The sequence below is a fragment of the Mobula birostris genome, chromosome 22, assembly GCF_030028105.1.
Source record: "Mobula birostris isolate sMobBir1 chromosome 22, sMobBir1.hap1, whole genome shotgun sequence".
NCBI classification, from domain to species: domain Eukaryota; kingdom Metazoa; phylum Chordata; class Chondrichthyes; order Myliobatiformes; family Myliobatidae; genus Mobula; species Mobula birostris.
In genome coordinates, this window is record NC_092391.1 from 3,621,781 (window position 1) to 3,642,198 (window position 20,418).

Here is a 20,418-nt window from a genome sequence, read left to right on the forward strand (position 1 = left end):
ACCAGCAACTTTTATGTGTGTTGCTTGAATTTCCAGCATCTGCAGAATTCCTGTTGTTTGAGAATAAAATGACATTAGGTGGCCTTAGCTTGCTCTTTGCATTAAATAACTCAGGGATGTGGGGCGGGAGGAGATCATTCAAGGCATTGAGATTCATTTATCACATTTTCTAGAGATGCTGCCTGGCCTGCTGCGTTCACCAGCAACTTTTATGTGTGTTGCTGTCATTTTATTCTCCTTTGCTCTTTGTCTGCCCTTCTATTAAGCAGTTTTATTTTACCATGAGTTAGCTATGATGTAAGGTGCATGGACACCCCATGTACCTCTGGGGAAGGGGCAGGCTGTGTCCACTCCACAGTAGCCCATTCAACTTTGCCCCCCCCCGACCCCCCGGACACTCAGCTCTCACCTGTGACTCCAAGTAGCAGTTTGCAACCCGATACACCAACAGGCGAGTTAAACCAGGAGAGGGTAGCTGGTGAGCCGCATACCTCTGTGAGATAGGGACATGCCTGTTCTAGCATGTGAAGTCAGCTCTGACAGACTGGGCAGATGAGACCTATAGTGAGATCCAACAGTCAGGAATATGATTCTGCAACGCTCCGTGGAGAGCAAAGGGCATGATGAGGCACAAAGTCATGGTCATCCACTGCAACCAAGGAAGACCCCAGTTTGTGACGACTACTCATACCACTTGACCCAAGGTCAAGACAGTGGAACTGCCCCAGTGACTTTTCTACTTTTAAAAATTCTCCTGCACTGATGTCCTGTCATTGTTGGATACAACGGACATCCAACTGGCTAATTGAGTGTGATCCGCTTAACTAAAAGCGTTCTAGCAGTACTGATAGAAGTTAAAGGAAAATGTTAGAGATAGTTTTTCCATCAGTTGGAGCTGCAGTTGTGAGTATACTGGGCAATGCACAGTTCCAACAGAACTACAGCTGACAATGGAATAAAAACTACAATTAACTCTTTAAAGCAAGCAACAAACTACTTGGAAGTGAAGTTAACATTTCTTTATTATTGATGGGACTGTGAAAGGATAGGATGAAGTGGGATGAATACAAATACAAGAAAAGTAACAATTACACAGACCAATCCAACAACAGGCTCCTGGTGCATGTGGGAGAGGAGGGGAATTAACGTCTACATGAATGAGAATAGGACACAGACTACCTTTTCCCCTCTTTACACTGGCAATCTCTCCTGTATCTTTCAGTTCAGATTAAAGGCCTCAAACTAAAATATCAACTGTCCAGTTTGTTATGTTTTGTAATTCCAAACCATTAAACTAATTCAAAGGAAAAGACGGGTGCCAGAAATGTGAGTCGAACTTCTTGTTTTTACTTTAAGCTGAGGCACACATGTTATCACGTGGTAGAGTCATAACAAATGCAATTCACTTATTTTTACATATAACTCAGAGTGAATTATTTAAATGAACAAGAATGCGTAATCAAATAATATTTACAAGATTACTTGAATATTACTGATATGTTAAAAACATAACACCCCTCCCCACTTCACTCAATAAAAAATGTATCTCTACTATATAACACAAATACTACACTGACATCCACAGCAGAGTAAATTTTAAATTGTCCCATTCAGGCCTAAAGATTTAATCATTGTGGGCAATTTCTTACTCTTGTAGGATAATATCCTTCCTGACAAGGGGGATCACTCTGCTTGGCAGGTGAGACTAGTGGCTGTGAAACAACCTCAGGTTCTAGTTTTGGGCCTCCTCTGTGGTGACTGAAGGAACTGATTGACTCTGGGACTGCAGGAAGTGGTTCTGATAGCCGGAGCCACCTTTCTTCTCTAACAATTGATTCTGCTTTCCTTGACTAATCCATGTGTTATCTCCAGATGAAATCTGAAAAAAATCTCCACTGTGTAGGAGAGTTCTGTCCTTAATCTTTGAGTTCCCACTTTTGATCACCTCAGTAGTCCCTCACCAGCACTGCTTGTCCAGGAGTGAAACAGTGAATTTCCAATTTGTCTCAGTTGTTTGTCCTGTATAATTCTTCTGAGATTGAGTTTGAGGAGATTCAAGCATGAACACAAGGGATGACTCGGGAACAACATAGCTGGTGAGTTGTTGGTTGTGCAGTGTGCTGCATTACAATACGCAAGGAGGAAATCGGCAATTCTGATTCAGTGTCAGTATAGTGTGTTCTGCTGACATTGCTCATGGTACATTCTTTAGACTCAGGACAAACCTTTCCACCATGTTATTTGTAGCTGGGTGATGTAGTACAGATGTAATATGTCATATTCTGTTCATTTTCAGGAATAACTGAAATTGTTATGCCACAAACTGTGGTCCATTGTCACTGACTAAGTGCTCTGAAACACGAGAAGAGGCCTCTCAACAGATCAGCAGTGTGCAAACCTATTGGGAACATCTCTGGCCACTTTGCAGCAGGATCCATTACTACCAAAGTTGTGCCTATGAATGGTCCAGCAAAATTCAGATGAATCCTCTGCCAGAGTAATGCAGGCCATTCCCAGAGATGGAGAGGCACTACTCATGGCATCTTCTGCATGTGTTGGTATCACACAAAGTGCATGTTTTATGGTCTAAAAACAGAACTGCAAAATACAAGCTCATTCTGGCACTGTTGTTGAAGTCTGTCAGACACTCTGGGAACATCTCAGGTGCCATTTGATCCCCTGACTCACTGAATATTATTCTCAGTGCAAATGACAAACACACTTAATGATGACAGTTCACTGGTGCTTAACACTAATTAAACGTTCAATAATGGTCCGATTTCCTTCCCTTCACATATCATTATGTTATTTCACAGTTAGTTCTCAAATAAAGAATATACAATTTGTAATTTGGAGAGGGTGCAGAAGAGGTTTACCAGTCACAAACAAGAGAAAATCTGGAGTCGCTGGAAATCCAAGCAACACACAAAATGCTGGAGGAACTCAGCAGGCCAGGCAGCATCTATGGAAAAGAGTGAACAGTCGACATTTCAGACGGAAATGTTGACTATACTCTTTTCCATAGATGCTGCCTGGTTTGCTGAGTTCCTTCAGCATTTTGTGTGTGTGCGTGAATAGGTTTACCAGGATTTATTTATTTATTGAGATGCAGTGCGCAATGGATGCTTCTGGCCCTTCGAACTACACTGCCCAGCAATCCCCTGATTTAATCTAAGTTTATTCAAGGGACAATTTACCATGGTGAATTAACCTACCAACCAATACATCTTTCAATCATGGGAGGAAACCAGAGCACCACAGGAACGCCTCGTGGTCACAGGGAGAATGTAAAAAAAAATCCATATAGGCAGCAGCGGTAATTCAGAATTGGGTTTAATATCACCAGTCTATGTTGTGAAATTTAACTTTACAGCAGCAGTACAATGAAATACATGATAAATATTCAGGAGAAAAACTGAATTACAGTAAATATATATCTATTAAATAGTAAATATATATCTATTAAATAGTTAAGTTAAAATAAGTAGTTCAAAAAAACCCCGGAAATAGAGTATTGAGGTAGGGTTACCTGCACTGTAAAGCATGCTAACCACTACGCTACCATGTTGCCTGAATTAGAAGGCACGTGCTATAACGAGAGATTAGACAAACTTGGGTTGTTTTCTCTGGAGCAGCAGAGGCTGAGAGGAGATCTGATAAAGGTTTATCAGATTACAGGAAAATTACTAGCATGGTTAGAGCATTGGCTGATTGGTAGGACACAGTGAGTGCGAATAAAAGGATCCTTTTCTGGTTGGCTGATAGTGACTAGTGGTGTTCCGCAGGGGTTGGTGTTGGGACCACTTCTTTTTATGCTGTATATAAATGATTTAGATGATGGAATAGATGGCTCTGTTGCCAAGTTTACAGATGATACGAAATACACTGCCTAGGGATGGTGGTAGAGGCAGATAGATCAGGGACTATTTAAAAGATATTAGGCACATGAACGTGAGGAAGGTAATTGACATTGTGTAGGCTTAAGGGATTAGTCCCGTACTGCCATTTTACAGGATCAACCAAAGGTGTTATTGTCTTTGTTAAATGTATTTTACAATTGCAAGACCCTGCTGGACATTAAGAACTTAAAGTACTACAAGTGTATCCCCATCATTGGCGAAGAAACTGAATGAGCTGGGCTTGGTGCAGACCATGATGCCGCCTGTGACAGAGGTGTGTGAAGACCCTGTGCAGTTTAATAGCAAGTGATTGTCTTATTCGCCTTTCTTGTGATCACAAGACCCTGTTGGATGGAATGCAATTTCACTCTGAAAATTTGGAAGAAGTACATGATGAGACAGACATAGGCCTCTTTAGTGCATTTTAAGACAGAGAAACTCAGGCAGTGATGAATGGTGTATGCAGGAAGTTAAAGGCACGCTGCGTACAAGACTCCCATTGCATATAAACTTGCAAGATCTCCAAGACACTGCCAGGTTGGGTTTGATAAGAGGATTGGGATGATGTGGAAGTTTCTGGAGTCTCACGTTCCAGTACAGTACTGAACATACCATACTGGAACATGTACGGTGGCACAGGAGCATAGTGATTAGCGTAATACTATTACAACGCCAGCCACCCAGGTTCAATTCCTGTTGCTCTGTAAGGAGTTTGTATGCTCTCCACATGACAGTGAGGTTCCTCCGAGTGCTCTAGTTTCCTCCCACATTTGAAATGCATACCAGTTAGGGTTAGTGAGTGGTGGACATGCTATGTTGGCGCAGGACGCATGGTGACACTTGCAAGCTGCCCCCACACGACTGTGTTGGTGGTTGACACAAACGACACATTTCACTGTATATTTCGGTGTTTCAATGTACATGTGACAAAGATAAGATTAGATTAGCTTTATTGAAGAGCTCACAGACCATCCATTTGTAATCTGCTGAATTTGAGCAATTAAAGCTGTGAATGGGACAAGAAGCCACTAACATATCACCACCATCACAAGAGCTTGCTACCAACAGGCTTTTCAGGGCATTCTTTCACATACCAAAAATGACACCCATCTTCAAAGATAACAATCCCAATAAAGAGCAAAGTGGAAACTATGGCTACACGATGGAAAATGCTGACCTCTGCTGTGAGTGACAGCCCTTCGTTGGTCCTAGCTGTCTACGTGATATGAAAGCAGGGCAGCATGATATGGAGAGCAAGCACGCTCCCCACTCCATACAGCTGATGAATCCAAAGGAATGGCAGAGACTGATACAGTTTGGCACCAGTCAGTGCCAGTCAGTGTTGAACTCGTTGTAGGAATGCCTTGGGAACCCCAGCTCTGGACTTTTCCCTTGGGGTTTAATCATGAAGCTTTCCCCATGAGTGGGTACAGCTGCAAGGTAGCAGAGGTTTGAGATCAGAATTTTCCTTCTCCAAGATGAGCTGCCAACCAAGGCTGACAGATCCCATCTGCCGGGATCTACTATAAGTGCCTTTATCAGATGAAGAGGAAGGTCAGATAAGCACTGTTCTTCAGTCATCCAGGGGACAAAAAGAAAATCACAAAGAACTCTTACCATCAATAACAAGCACTTAATGAAGCCCATATTCATCACCATCGTCATCTCCTTTGCGCATCAGCTTTCCACTGCACCTTAATGCACAAGAGTTGCGCCGTGAGTACCCTGACAGGGTACATTGTTTGTTTTAATTATCCTCATTTTCAAATGTAATTACTTATGAATAAACAAATTAGAAGTGTCTGCTCACACATTCAATAGCATTGTGGCTAAGAGTCATAGAAAACTACAGCACAGAAACAGGCCCTTCGGCCCAACTATCTTTTATGTCTTGTTTGTGTAACGGAAACTGTTGGAGCCTGTCACGTCTCGTGAAACTCCATCATAGGATCCAGCGCTACACTGTGTCCGGAATGCAGCCTCATGGGGATCAGAGACGGGGTTGGGAGGGGGCTAAAAAGGACAGAGAACACAAGATGACTCATGCTAAAGGCCAGAGCAGAGGCACAGTGTCATGAACAACATTACAAAGCAGCGAGGAAGATTCAAGTATTGAGGTGAATACAAAGGGGGTCATCGAAGGCTCTCAATGAAGACAGTCAGCAACTGGATTGGTGGTCTTTGGACCCAGGTCAGCAGCCACGATTTATGGAACGACTGAGTTTGTGCAGCTGCTCTCCTCGTATGCAGATGAAAAGACTGTTAGCTTTCTTGTGGACGACTGACAGATGGGAGATCAGTTAATTTTTTGTGTGTAGGGTGGTTGAGGATTTGGAGCTACTGTCGGGTGTTCTTTTCTGTGAGTGAGGGTGTCAGGGATTGTTACGTGTAGGGAGTCGCTGATTGTTTCTGTGGCTATTTTTTGCCGGGGGAGGGGGAGTTGATGCCTTTTCTTTCATCAATACCCAAAGTTTTTTCTGTATTTATTAGCTATCGGGAGTACACAAACATCAGTTATATGGTACATGCATACTTTGACAATAAAATGAACCTTTGATCTATCCATTTGAACTGCCTAACTCCACCGACCTGCACCCGGACCAAACCCCTCCCATTCATGTACCTAACTAAACTTGTCACAAATGTTGAACTAACTGTAATCACCAACTTCTTGTTCCTGCTCACTCCCTGGTAAATAATGTTGTTATTATTCATATTTACAGCACCTATAGAAAATATTCAACCCCCACCCCCTTGGAAGCTTTCATGTTTTACAACATTGAATCAAAATGGATTTAATTCGGCTTTTTTGACATTGATCAACAGAAAAAGACTCTCGTACTGAAGTGAAAACATCTCTACAAAGTGATCTAAATTAATTACAAATATAAAACAGAAAATAATTGATTGCATAAGTATTCACCCCCTTTAATATGACAAACCAAATCATCACTGGTGCAGCCAATTGTTTTTGGAAGTCACATAATTAGTTAAATGGAGATCACCATGTGCAGTCAAGGTGTTTCATATGATTGCAGCAAAAATACGCCTGTATCTGGAAGGTCCAAGCTGGACTGGCTGGTCGGCTTGAGGCTGAGGAGTGGCGGTTGGTGGCGCTGGCTGTGAATGGTGTGGGGATGTTGGGAAATAGTGGAAGTCCAGGTCAGGGGGACGATCTGGAAAAGGAACCAGAAATGGAGGGGTCGGCTGAGGGCAGGTTAGAATGAAATTGAACCTAGATCTGGAAAACGGAAAACAGAAGCAGAATATTGGAGTGATTTCAAGAAATTGAGAGGAAAGGCGAGATAGCTTGAAAAAAAACGGAAAGAAGACTTCAATTTAAATTTCAGGAACAGCAGCCCTCTATCAATCCCTCTCCAGAGTTTAAAATCGGCCTTAAGAATATAGATTGTGCGCATACTTGAAGAGGAGGAAAGGTGTTAATCGTTTGTAGGGATAAAAAGCAGTATGAGAAGGCATTACTTGGCAAAATGATAGTATCTATGTTGCCCAATGAAAATAGAGATGTTAGGGGTGTTATAACGGGTGTTCCTGTGGAAATTTCGATAGTAGAGGTTAAATCTCATTTATTGGGAGGCAAGGTTAAGGAGTTAAAGAGATTGCAAGTAGTCAGAAATAAGGAAAAGGATAAATACTTTATCTGTATTGATACGTTTTGATGAAGTGAAGCTCCCTGGTATAGTTTGGGGTATGTTAGTTATAATGTACAAGCTTATATTCCACCCCCACTTAGATGTTACAAATGTCAGAGGTTTGGGCATGTTGTGGCAGTATGTCATGGGAAACTAAAATGTAGTAATTGTGGTGGGGAACATAAGTATGAAGATTGTGAAGGCATAAAGCTTAATTGTTGTAATTGTGGAGAACATAGTGCAACTTAGAGGATGTGAAGTGCTTAAGAAGGCAGCTGAAGTTCAACAGGTTAAAGTACAGTTGGGTGTGTCTTATGCCGAGTCCGTGCAAAATGTTAAACTAAACATTGATAAAGTATTACCAATCAGAGAACAGAATGTGAAGTCAGAGGCTATACGTCAGTATCATGCTTCTCTTACTAAAGAACTTTACTAGTTGATAAAATGAAGTTTGTGATTTTCATAACAGATGTGGTGAATTGTTCTGCTCAAACATCTAGTCGTACTGAAAAAATTAAAATCATTGTGAAAGCTTCTGAAAAGCACCTGGGTATAACAGGTGTTATGTGGGAAGCTGTAAATGAAGCTCTGATGGGTGGGGTATCTGTGTTTCAGTCTCCTTGTGAAGGTATATAATGGGCATAAGAATATAGCAGTGGAATGCGAGAAGCCTGATTTCTAATAATCAAGACTTTAAGAAGTTTATTTCTGATTTATCAAATCCACCTAATATTATATGTATTCAGGAAACCTGGTTATTACCACATTTAAGTATTTCCTTGTAGGATTATATTGTAATTAGGCTAGAAGAACTAGTTGGTAGAGGGAGTGATGTTGCAAGTTTTAAAAGGAAAGGGACAGGACATAAAAGTTGTGGATATATATGAAGTATGAGGCACTTGTAGTAGAAGTACTTGAATCAACACAGAGTCATTAAAGTGGTAAATTTTTATAACCCTTGTGGAAACATTTCAATTGATTTGTTGGAAAGCATATGTAGCTCTAGCTCACTAACTGTAGTATGGTGTTGGGATTTTAACGCACATGGATCACTGTGGGTTGTTCGCAAAATGATGGTAATGATTTGATTGGACAAGAATTTTTAGATATTTCACACCTTGTGTGTCTTAATGATAGGAAGAGCATGAGATTCAATGTTCATTAATAGTTCTGTAACTGCTATAGTTCGAAACTTTCTGGCTGGAGTGAGTGAGTGGGCTGTCATGGGAGATGATAATTGGGGAGTGATAATTTTCCCATATTTATAAGCTTGGGTGTGAATTTATATAGGGGACAGAAGGCTAGTTTTAGGTGGTGGAATTTGGGTAAAGCAAACTGGGAGAAGTTTAAGGTTTTATGTGATGAACGTCTGTTGGGGCTAAATGTTGAGGATGATGTGGGTTTGTGCAATGAAAGGTTATGTCACATTATTCACCAAACTGGTGAAAGAGATTCCTATTAAAAAGGGCATTAATAGGAGAAAGGCTGTACCATGGTGGATTGAGGAGTGTGCAGAGGCAATCAGGGAGAGAAACAAGGCATTTAGGAAAGTTAAGAAGCCCGCTGAGTTCCTCTAGCATTTTGTGTGTGTTGCTTGGATTTCCAGCATCTGCAGATTTTCTCTTATTTGTGAAAGGGAATCCTGGCAATTTTCTTGATTAGCTTTTGTTCTTTAAGAGTTGTCCCAAATAAGCGGCTGTCCCAATTAATCGATGGCCCAATTAACTGGCATCCACTGTACATGAACTGAAAAGCAATACTGTTGGATGTGTTTGAACTGAGAGTTGTTGTCACTACATTGCAAATGTAAAGGAGAAAAAAATGGCTAGGAGCAGTAGAGGGAAGCACAGCTTTATCAAAGACATTTAATGTGTACTTGAAATCATGTATGAACTTCCCTTTAAAAGGAAACCAGATAAGAGAATTAAGCAACACATACACACACAAACACAATGCTGGAGGAACTCAGCCGGTCAAGCACAATCTATGGAGAGGAACAAACATTCTACATTTTGGGCCAAAACCCTTAATCAGGTCAAGAAATTAAAGAAGGGGAATTACTTTGGAGGCTTTCTTTAAAAAAGGTCTTCCCAGAAGATCCATTTGGAAAAAAAGTTACATCCAACACCACCAGGTTCAGGAACAGTTATTAATCCCTCAACCATCAGGCTCTTGAACCAGAGGGGATAATTTCACTCACCCCAACTTTAAACTGCTCCCACTACCTGTGGACTCACTTTCAAGGACGCTTCATCTCATGTTCTCAATAATTATCATTTATTTATTTATGTATGTATGTATGTATGTATGTATCTGCCTGCACATTGGTTGTTTGTCTTGTGTGCAGTCATCCATTCTATTGTGCTTCTCTGTATTTAGATTATGAAGACATGTAGTTCTCTTTTATTGTCATATAGTAATGCATGCATTAAGAAATAATACAATATTTCCTCCAGTGTGATATCACAAAACACATGACAGACCAAGACTGAAAAAAACTAACAAAACCACATAATTATAACATATAGTTACAACAGTGCAACAATACCATAACTTGATGAAGAAGTCCATGAGCACAGTAAAAAGTTCAAAGTCTCTCAAATGTCCCACATCTCATGCAGATGGGAGAAGGAAGAAAATCTCTCCCTGCCATACCCGACCACGGTCTGACTGAGTCATCCGAAAACTTCGAGCTCTGATCAGCTCTCCAACACCGAGTACTGAGCGCCATCTCTATCCGAATGATTCGACCTCCATCTCAATCGCCAACAGCAGGGAAAGCCGGGGATTTTGAGGCCTTCCCTCCAAAAGATTCCCAATCGCGCAGTAACAACAGCAGCGAACTGGCATTTCAGAAATTTCTCCAGATGTTCCTCTGTGCTTTCATGTCCATCTCCATCAAATCAGAATTGTCCACGGCCCCTATTTAACGGATGCGATCTCATTTTTCACCGGAGGGCTGCGCACGTGAATGCCCACAAGAAAACAAATTTTAGGCTTGTATGGTGACATATACAGTATACACTTCGATAATAAACTTACTTTGACTTTGATATCTCATTGTTCCTTCTACTTTTCTCATGCAATACAATGATATGCAGAAGGATGAAAAATAGCCACCAGGGAGTAACTTGCAAAATACAGTTGTTTCCTTGTGCCATGTCCAAGCAAACATCTCAGATTCCACAGGGACACCTACCTACTCACTCCAACGGAGCATACTTGTTTGCACCACAACCTACTGCTGTCTGGGCTCAGGTGGTTTCCTTGAACTTATTCATCCTAATTAAGTTTGGCACCACTGGCAAGGTCAGGGTTTGATACCCCATCACCTGATGTTCACAATAAGCAGGAGAAATCCAGTCTAAAAAGCAAAACAAAACTAAACAGCTGCGGTCATTTGCCTGCACTGCACTTTCTGACACTGCAACACTAGATTGGTATTGGTATCGTTGGAGTTGTATGGGGTGTCCAGGGAGGGGTAGCACCTCTGGTGAAGGGGCGTGTCCTGTCCATTTTGGAACTGCTTGCTCACCTTTGGATACTCAGCTCTCACCTGTGGCTCAAAGTAGCTGTTTGCGCGCAACAGTGGCCACACCCCGGTACACCGTTTCAACAGGCAGGTTAAACTAGGTGAAGATAGACGACGGGCTTCATACTCCAATGAGATAGAGGCACGTTCTAGCGTGCAAAGTCAGTTCCAGCACACTGGGCAGATGAGATTAACAGTGAGATCCAACTGCCATGAAGAAGGTTCTGCAAAGTTTCATGGCGAACAAAGGGCATGACGAGCACAGATGAAGTCATGGTCATCCACTGCAACCTAGGAAGACCCAAGCTGTGATGACTCATCCTCCTGGTTCCAGAATTCCGAGGTCCGGAGCATGGAATGGCCCCAGTACAATGGTTTTTTCACTTTAAAGAATCTCCCACAGGAGTCTCCTGTCATTGTTGGATATGATGGACACCCAACATACTGGTACTGATTTACTATTGTCACATGTACAAAGATACAAAGAAAAGATTGTCTTACAAAACAATTCATTACACAGTGTATTGAGTAGACAAGGTAGAAGATAAAGTGCAAGACCATAAAGATTGTGAGGCCAAGAGTCTATCTCATAGCACAAGAGTCTGATTAACTGTTGGATTAAAGCTGTCTTTGAGCCCGGTGGTACATGCCTTCAGGCTTTTGTATCTTCTGCCCAATGGGAGAGAGGAGGAGAGAAACCAGAGTAGGTGGGGTCTGTGATTATGCCGGCTGCTTTACTGAGGCAGTGAGAAAGTCCACGGAGGGGAGGCTGCTTTCCCTGTTGTGCTGACTTGTGTTCACAACTCTGCAATTTTTTGCGTTCAGGTGTACAACATATTCTACATTGTTATTTTCCTTCCTTTGTACTACCTTGATGTAGAAACATAGAAACATAGAAAATAGGTGCAGGAGTAGGCTATTCGGCCCTTCGAGCCTGCACCGCCATTCAGTATGATCACGGCTGATCATCCAACTCAGAACCCTGTACCTGCCTTCCCTCCATACCCCCGATCCCTTTAGCCACAAGGGCCATATCTAACTCCCTCTTAAATATAGCCAATGAACTGGCCTCAACTGTTCCCTGTGGCAGAGAATTCCACAGATTCACCACTCTCTGTGTGAAGAAGTTTTTCCTAATCTCGGTCCTAAAAGGCATCCCCTTTATCCTCAAACTGTGACCCCTCGTTCTGGACTTCCCCAACATCGGGAACAATCTTCCTGCATCTAGCCTGTCCAATCCCTTTAGGATTTTATACATTTCAATCAGATCCCCCCTCAATCTTCTAAATTCCAACGAGTATAAGCCTAGTTCATCCAGTCTTTCATCATATGAAAGTCCTGCCATCCCAGCAATCAATCTGGTGAACCTTCTTTGTACTCCCTCTATGGCAAGGATGTCTTTCCTCAGATTAGGGGACCAAAACTGCACACAATACTCCAGGTGTGGTCTCACCAAGGCCTTGTACAACTGCAGTAGTACCTCCCTGCTCCTGTACTCGAATCCTCTTGCTATAAATGTCAGCATACCATTCACCCTTTTCACCGCCTGCTGTACCTGCATGCCCACTTTCAATGACTGGTGTATAATGACACCCAGGTCTCGTTGCACCTCCCCTTTTCCTAATCAGCCACCATTCAGATAATAATCTGCTTTCCTGTTTTTGCCACCAAAGTGGATAACTTCACATTTACCCACATTAAATTGCATCTGCCATGAATTTGCCCACTCACCCAACCTATCCAAGTCACCCTGCGTTCTCTTAGCATCCTCCTCACAGCTAGCACTGCCGCCCAGCTTCGTGTCATCCGCAAACTTGGAGATGCTGCATTTAATTCCCCCATCCAAGTCATTAATATATATTGTAAACAACTGGGGTCCCAGCACTGAGCCTTGCGGTACCCCACTATCACTGCCTGCCATTCTGAAAAGGTCCCGTTTATTCCCACTCTTTGCTTCCTGTCTGCCAACCAATTCTCTATCCACATCAATACCTTACCCCCAATACCATGTGCTTTAAGTTTGCACACTAATCTCCTGTGTGGAACCTTGTCAAAACCCTTTTGAAAATCCAAATATACCACATCCACTGGTTCTGCCCTATCCACTCTACTAGTTACATCCTCAAAAAATTCTATGAGATTCGTCAGACATGATTTTCCTTTCACAAATCCATGCTGACACCGATGATTTCACTGCTTTCCAAATGTGCTGTTATCACATCTTTGATAACTGACTCTAGCAGTTTCCCCACCACCGATGTTAGGCTAACCGGTCTATAATTCCCTGGTTTCTCTCTCCCTCCTTTTTTAAAAAGTGGGGTTACATTAGCCACCCTCCAATCCTCAGGAAATAGTCCAGAATCTAAAGAGTTTTGAAAAATTATCACTAATGCATCCACTATTTCTTGGGCTACTTCCTTAAGCACTCTGGGATGCAGACCATCTGGCCTTGGGGATTTATCTGCCTTTAATCCTTTCAATTTACCTAACACCACTTCCCTACTAACATGTATTTCCCTCAGTTTCTCAATCTCACTGGACTCTCTGTCCCCTACTATTTCCGGAAGATTATTTATGTCCTCCTCAGTGAAGACAGAACCAAAGTAGTTATTCAATTGGTCTGCCATGTCCTTGCTCCCCATAATCAATTCACCTGTTCCTGTCTGTAGGGGACCTACATTTGTCTTAACCAATCTTTTTCTTTTCACATATCTATAAAAGCTTTTACAGTCAGTTTTTATGTTCCCTGCCAGCTTTCTCTCATAATCTCTTTCCCCTTCCTAATTAAGCCCTTTGTCCTCCTCTGCTGAACTCTGAATTTCTCCCAGTCCTCAGGTGAGCCACTTTTTCTGGCTAATTTGTATGCTTCTTCTTTGGAATTGATACTATCCCTAATTTCCCATGTCAGCCACGGGTGCACTACCTTCCTTGATTTATTCTTTTGCCAAACTGGGATGAACAATTGTTGTAGTTCATCCATGCGATCTTTAAATGCTTGCCATTGCATATCCACCGTCAATCCTTTAAGTGTCATTTGCCAGTCTATCTTAGCTAATTCACGTCTCATACCTTCAAAGTTACCCTTCTTTAAGTTCAGAACCTTTTTTTCTGAATTAACTATGTCACTCTCCATCTTAATGAAGAATTCCACCATATTATGGTCACTCTTACCCAAGGGGCCTCTCACGACAAGATTGCTAATTAACCCTTCCTCACTGCTCAATACCCAGTCTCTAGTTGGTTCCTCGACATGTTGGTTCAAAAAACCATCCCGCATACATTCCAAGAAATCCTCTTCCTCAGCACCTTTACCAATTTGGTTCACCCAATCTACATGTAGATTGAAGTCACCCATTATAACTGCTGTTCCTTTATTGCACACATTTCTAATTTCCTGTTTAATACCATCCCCAACCTCACTACTATTGTCAGGTGGCCTGTACACAACTCCCACCAGCGTTTTCTGCCCCATACATAAGGTGTACTTATGTATGGAACAATGTTTGGCTAACATGTAAGCAAAAACTTTTACATGTGATAATAAAAAACCTATTACTGTACCTGCAACAGAAAATGCTGCTAAAATTCAGCAACTCAGGAGAATCTGAGACAGAATGCAGGGTTATTGACCAATATCATTGTCATAGAATGCTACAGCAGCGAAACAGACCCCTTGGCCCATCTAGTATGTACCAAATCACTAATCTGCTACGTCCCATTGGCCTGCAGTCAGACCATAGCCCTCCATACCCTTCCCATCCATGTACCTTTCCAAATTTCTCTCAAATAATGAAATCAAACATACATCCACTTCTGCCAGCAGTTAATTCCACACTCTCACCTCCCTCTGAATGAAGAGGTTTTCCCTCATGTTCCCCTAAGTCCCAACCTATTCAACCTTTCCCTATAACTCAAGCTCTCAGATCCTGGCAACAGCCTTGTCAATTTTCTCTGCACTCATTCAATCTTATTTACATCTTGCCCATAGGTAGATTACCAAAACTGCACACGATATTCCAAATTAGGCCTCACCAACATTTTATACAATTCCAGTAAAACATCTTTACACTTAATACATTGAGTTATGAAGACCAATGTGTCAAACGCTTTCTTTACCAACCTATCTACCTGCGATTCCACTTTCACAAGGAATTATGGATCTGAATTCCTAGATTTCTGTTCTACCACACTCCTCAGTGCCCTACTGCTCATTGTGTAAGATCTACCCTGGTTGGTCCTCCCAAAGTGCAACAGCTCACACTTGTCTGCATTAAATTCCATCTGCCATTTTTCCAGCTGGTCCAGATCCCACAGCAAGCTTCGACAGTCTTTCTTGCTATCCACTACATCATCAGTCTGGGTGTCATCCACAAATCTGCTGATCCACATTATCACCCAAATCATTGATATAGATGACAAACAACAATGGACTCAGCACCAATCCTTGCGGTACTCCACTAGTCACAGGCCTCCAATTGGAGAGGCAACCCTCTACCACCATTCTCTGGCTTCTTCCACAAAGCCAATGTCTAATCCAATTTACTACCTCATCTTGAACGCCAAGTGACTGAACCTTTTTGATCAGGCCCCCATGGGACTTTGTTAAATGCCTTGCTGAGTTCCATGTTTACAACATCTACTGCCTTGCCTTTATCAACTTTCCTGGTAACCTACTCAAACCACTCTTAAGGTTGGTTAGACATGACTTACCATGCACAAAACCATGTTGACTATCCTTAATCAGCACGTATCTATCCAAATATATATCCAATCCCGTAGAATACCTTCCAATAACTTTCCCACTTCTGACGTCAGGCTCACCATTCTATAATTGTCTGGCTTATTCTTAGAGCATTTCTTCAACAATAGAATAACATTAGCTATCCTCCAAACTGTCCACACCTCACCCGTAGCTAAGAATGTTTTAATTATCTCTACTAGGGTCTTTGCAATTTCTGCACTAGTCTCCCACGGTGTCAAAGGGAACATATTGACAAGCCGTGGGGATTTTTCCACCCTAATTTGCCTCAAACACCTCCTCCTCTGTACTCTAAAAAGGATCCATGACCTCACTGCTGCATTGCCTCACGTATTTAGACTCTATGTCTGTCTCCTGAGTAAATACAGATACAAAAAAATCCATTTAAGATCTCCCTCATCACTTTCAGCTCCACGTATAGATCTTCCAGAGGATCAATTCTGTCCCTTGTTAGTCCTGACGAAGGGTCTCGGCCTGAAACGTCGACTGCACCTCTTCCTACAGATGCTGCTTGGCCTGCTGCGTTCACCAGCAACTTTGATGTGTGTTGCTTGAATTTCCAGCATCTGCAGAATTCCTGTTGTTTCTGTCCCTTGCTGTTCTTTTGCTCTTAATACAGTCTATCTGTGAAGCTGTTAGGATTCTCCTTCATCTGGAGAGCCACCTCATATCTTCATGTGTAACTGTCCTTCAAGCATACACATGTAAGCAGCTAAATAAAACATATGGGCACATTCCACAGAAGCTGCCCAATCCTACAGTAAGGCAACATCCATTATCAAAGATCCCCACCATCTGAGCCAGCTTCTCGCAGCTGTCATCAGGCAAGAGATACAGAAATCTGAAGTCCCACACTAACAGGTCTTGGTGGAGAGCATCACAGCCTGGTATGGAAGCTCCAATGCAGAGGACCACAAGAGGCTGCAGGGAGTTGCAGACTAGCCAGCTCCATCACAGGCACAACCCTCTCGACCATCGAGGCGATATCTGCGACACTCCTCTTCTTGTTACTACCATCAGGAAGTAATTACAGGAGCCTGACAATCCACACTCAACAACTGAGAAACAACTTCTTCCCCTCCACCATCAGAATTAGAATTAATGTCACTGGCACATGTTGTGAAATTTCAAAGTAAATTTATTATCAAAGCACATATATGTCACCATATACAAAAGATAACAAACTGTGCAAATTAAAAAAGAAAATAACAGTATCAAGAACATAAGATGAGTAGTCCTTGAAAGTGACTACGTATGTTGTAGGAACAGTTCAGTGTTGCGTTGAATGAAGTTATCCCCTCTGGTACAACAGTCAGATGGTTGAGGGGTAAATACTGCTCCTGATCCTGGCTGCTGTAGATTCTTTGTGATTGCAGAGATACCGATGATCTGAGTGGTGAGGTCCCTGATGATGGATCCTTGTTTCCTGAAAGAGCACCCATGTAGATGTGCTCAATGGTAGGGAGGGCTTTACCAGTATGGACTGGGCCATATCCACTACTTTTTGTAGAATCTTCCGTTCCAGGGCAATGGTGTTTCCATACCAGACCGTGATACAACCAGCCAATAAATTCTCCAATACGCATCTACAGAAGATGCTGGTTCCAAACGGTCCATATACATTATGTCTTTGTGTCTTTATTTTTGCACTATTAACTTTGTAATTTATGGTAATTTTATGCAAAACAAATTTCACATAGTGCAACACAGTGATTCTTTAATCACTACAGTTCAGCAACACCATGATCACTTTGTACTTTGTTTTTTTTAATTCTGACCGTGATCTTCCTTGTAAAAAATGTGCATATTTTCTTATGAATGGTGTTTATATTGTGCTACATGCCTGTGAGTAAGTTGTTAATTGCACTTATGCACCTGACAATAAACAGTCAATCTGTGCTTGTGGATTTGACAATAAACCCAGAACTGCCAACAATTCAACATACACAAAACGCTGAAGGCTGAATCAACAGTCAGGCCGAGACCATCAGGGTGTGTGAGTGCTGCCCAACACTCACAACATCGGCACAACCTAAGCCAGCCAGGTCTCACCCACTTCCGAAAGGCTGGCCCGCCAAGGCCACGGTTAGTGGGATCGCACTGTGCAACGGCTGCTAGCCCCTTAAGGGGACCACTCACTCGGGCCCAGCCTCAAACCGACGGCCTCCCAACCCGTGCCTCGGCTTCTCCAAGCCCGACAGTATCCCCAGGCCTACCCCGCACACACCGGGCAAAGAACAGCCCAGTACAGCCCGGCGATCGACAGCCCACCTCCCTCCCGGGCCCTAACTTACCGCCCGCCGGCTCCGCCGCCGTCAGCCGCCTGTGGTGACGTCACTCGACAGGCGTCCCCTGTGACCAGTCATAGGACGTGCATAAAAGACCCACCTTACATTCTAACCAATTGGCGCCATAGTAAGGGCCGGGGTTGCTGACGTTGGTTCACAGGAGTGGCAGGTTTCGAGGGGGACGGGCCTCTGACATCAGCGGAATTCCAGGTGATTGGCAGATAGTGAGGGGCGGGGCTCCAGGCTGTTGCAGACTGGATGGGGAGTTTGGGTGAAAGATAGGTAGATATACTTCATTAATCCCGAGGGAAATTTGGTTTCGTTACAGCCGCACCAACCAAGAATAGAGCGTAAATATAGCAATACAAAACCTCCAACAATCAAACCACAAAATGCAAACTATGCCAGATGGAAAATAAGTCCAGGACCAGTCTATTGGCTCAGGGTGTCTGACCCTCCACGGGAGGAGCTGCACGTTCAATGGCCACAGGCAGGAACGACCTCCAGTGCCGCCAAGTGTTGTATCACGGTGGAATGTGGCCGAAGTCCAACAGTAATAAGTTCAATATCCAGTCTGCAAACACGTTCCTCGATTGTAATATACCCCGGATTGCACCTTCCGTTGATAACCAGATCAGTAAGCACCCAACCCCTTAACGCTTACCGCTCTCAGCGCACTTTCGGTCAGGTGGAACGGTATTACCCACTGAACTCTTCTCCATAAGTCTCTACTGTCTCGACCCAGTCCTCTTTTCTCGGCTTTGTGATCCGCCTCTGCATCCTCTGTGTGTTTTCCTCCAGATTTCAGCAGGGGTGTCCGCCGCTCGGCTCACTAAACCGGCCGGCGTTAGCTGGTCCGTGGAATACACAATGCGACCTTGCTTCTGTCCCGCGTGTCGGGATGTAACCATTTCCAGCGCTAAAGAAAACCCAAATAAAACTCTCTCTACCAGCATGTTAGAGAGGGTGCAGCTTCGACGTGTTACCGTGAGAAAAAAAATACAAAAAAAAACATAGATTAAAAAGTAAGAAGAAGAAAGTAAGATTAAATCGGAACGGCTGTACCAGGCTGCGTGCACGACCGGCGCATGCGCACTTAAGAGTTGCTGCCACGTGATCAGTAACTCAAAGTTACTGAGGTTTGAGAATTTCCAATGTCTTGTGCTTGTTTTCAATAAACATAACAAAAAAGGATTAAGAGTAGGGCATTTGGAACTTCTGCCACTCAATAATCAGCCCGTTCCCAGAGAATGACCTGGTGAATTTCAATTCACTTCGCCATACCCAATGGGATTCTGTAGTTTGTCCAATCACAAAAAGAGAATCTGCAGATCTGGAATTCCAGCCAACACATACCCAATGCTGGAGGAACTCAGCAGGTCAGGCAGCATCTACGGAAAAGAATAAACAGTCGACATTTTGGGCCAAGACTTTTCATCAGGACCTGAGTGTGGTTGGAGGAACAACACTTTATATTCCGTCTGGGCAGCCTCCAATCTAAATGCATGAACATTGATTTCTTGAACTTCTAGTAATGTTCCCCTTCACCCTTCACCATGCCCCATACCCATTTCCCTTTCTCTCCTTATCTCTCTACCTGCCCATCACCTCCCTCTGGTTCTCCTCCCCTTCCCTTTCTTCCAGGGCCCCTGCTGCAGCACCTTATCTCTTTCACCAATCGATTTCCCAGCTTTTTACTTCACCCCTCCCCCCCCCACCTTCTTACTCTGACTTCTCATCTTTTTTTTCTCCAGTCCTGGTGAAGGCTCTCAGCCGAAAACGTCGACTGTTTATTAAAACATAGAAACATAGAAACATAGAAAATAGGTGCAGGAGTAGGCCATTCGGCCCTTCAAGCCTGCACCGCCATTTATTATGATCATGGCTGATCATCCAACTCAGAACCCCGCCCCAGCCTTCCCTCCATACCCCCTAACCCCCCGTAGCCACAAGGGCCATATCTAACTCCCTCTTAAATATAGCCAATGAACTGGCCTCAACTGTTTCCTGTGGCAGAGAATTCCACAGATTCACCACTCTCTGTGTGAAGAAGTTTTTCCTAATCTCGGTCCTAAAAGGCTTCCCCTCTATCCTCAAACTGTGACCCCTCGTTCTGGACTTCCCCAACATCGGGAACAATCTTCCTGCATCTAGCCTGTCCAATCCCTTTAGGATCTTATACGTTTCAATCAGATCCCTCCTCAATCTTCTAAATTCCAACGAGTACAAGCCCAGTTCATCCAGTCTTTCTTCATATGAAAGTCCTGCCATCCCTTTCTTTTCTATT

The 20,418-nt window shown here is 43.1% G+C and overlaps 1 protein-coding gene across 1 annotated transcript in view; it reads right to left on the reverse strand.

Annotated features, from left to right (window-relative positions):
• The window catches only part of pdcl (phosducin-like), a 45,313-nt gene extending 27,111 nt beyond the window's left edge, over window positions 1-18,202 (reverse strand). The window contains exon 1 of the mRNA XM_072240393.1: window positions 18,138-18,202. The gene's annotated coding sequence lies outside the window, so the exon portion shown is untranslated. The remainder of the gene's footprint in view (window positions 1-18,137) is intronic.
• Between the last annotated feature and the right edge of the window lie 2,216 nt (window positions 18,203-20,418).